Raw genomic sequence first — 1852 nt, forward strand, 5'->3', positions numbered from 1 at the left:
CAGTCACTTTCTGCTGTCTCATGGATCTGTTTGCCACCGTACAAAGGGACACAGTGATGGAAAGAACTGGGAGTCCTGGATCACTGAGTTCCTGTATTCTACACAGCTGCATTTTGTAATTCCATTCAGAAACATTTCAAGCTGCACTTTGAAAGGCAGTTTGATTGCCTTCCCCTTCATCCTCAAGCTTGCGCCATTATTCCCTGCTCCTGTTGAGAGCCTGTCTTGGAACTTACATATTCCAATGGTGAGAAAAAGAATTGTCATGTTTCCCAGTGTAAACATAAACATGCTGGATGGATGCTAGTTCTTGTGATTTTTGGATCACCTCTCCTACGAGGAAAGGCTGAGAAAATTGGGATTATTCAGCCTGGAGAGGTCATGTCTCTGGGGAGATCTTACAGTGACCTTTCAGTACTTGAAGGTGACTTGTAAAGAAGATGGGGACAAAAGTTTTAGCAGGGCCTGCTGTGACAGGACAAGGGGTAATGGTTTTAAACTGGAGGAGCGTCACTTAAGAGTAGATATGAGGAAGGTTTTTAACTATGAGAATGCTGAAACATTGGAACAGGCTGCTCAGACAGGCAGTGGATGTCCCATCCCTGGAAACATTCAAGGTCAGGTTGGATGGGGCTCTGAGCAACCTGGTATAGGTGAAGATGTCCCTGCTTATTGTAGGGGGCTTGGACTAAATGACCTTTAAAAAACCCCTTCCAACTCAAACTATTTGATGATTCTTCTTTAGAAGAACAGATCTTCTGATCTGTTTTTTCTTCAATTGTTTTCTCTCCTTTGTATTTATAGAATACAGTGGTGACTTATCTCTGTATAGATTTTTTGAGACATGAGTGGGTAGACTGCATGTAATATTTCAAGACTTGCATGCTGTGCATTATGAGTTAATTAAGAATACCTTCACTGTTCCCTTATCTGTCAGTCATGTGATCATATTTAACTTTTGTTAGGACTTGGTAGCTCACAGTCATTCTAGAGTGGTTGGATGCAGATCTTTCTCTTCCTCTCTGACCTGTAACAGATGAACTTTACTTTGCAGTAAACTTGCCAGGGATCAGTTTGAAAGTAAGTGACCTTGCACTTTGTATTTCACTTCAACGAGTGTCTCCTACGCTAGCCTTCAATACCATTCCATTCTTCATGTTTAATATGATCTTTCTGTTGGGTCCAGCTGGGTATAAACAGTTTAAGTTGCTCATTCCACTCATGAATTCTCAAGAAATACTATTGTTTTTCTTAGAATCCAAAAAAAAGGCACGGGTAGTGGAAAATGTAGAGTAGTTGAAAGCATCTTGGTGAAACACTGTCACCTTGGTCATTGAGATGTTTGTTGTCTTTACTGAAAGACTGGATTTATGAAAGAGATGTCTGCACAGAGTTAAATTTCCATTTTTTCTCTGCACCTTGCTTTTCTCTTGAAGTATAGAATACTTAGAATGTTTTTACATTAAGTAGATGGCAAAGCCCATATGCGAGCACAGTCTGAGTATGAATTAGAAGCTACTGAGGCAAACAGGCAAGTTTAGCTTTTTCAGAATGGCTTTTTCTTTTAGCAAAGCGTCTTTGTTATGAAAGAGTAAACTGCAAAAAATAAGAACTTTTGGAAAGTACTTGCCTTTGTGTTCCACCTACATCGTTTCTAACTCTGTCTTCTCGCTTTTATATATTTCTTTTATGTTTCAAATTTAGAATCATCAACTAGAAATCATGTCTTCCTCAAGTAGTTTAATTCCCTTAGCGTATATGCAATTCTTGTCCTGCTGTACAAGCAGCTTAATTATCTGCTTTCAAACCTGTAAATTCCACTGCCAAAGCCGCAAGTCTGACAGCCAGTGGT

This window comes from Empidonax traillii, unplaced genomic scaffold (genome assembly GCF_003031625.1).
Source record: "Empidonax traillii isolate 1590-97213 ecotype Southwest subspecies unplaced genomic scaffold, ASM303162v1 scaffold1228:size453093, whole genome shotgun sequence".
Taxonomy (NCBI): Eukaryota; Metazoa; Chordata; class Aves; order Passeriformes; family Tyrannidae; genus Empidonax; species Empidonax traillii.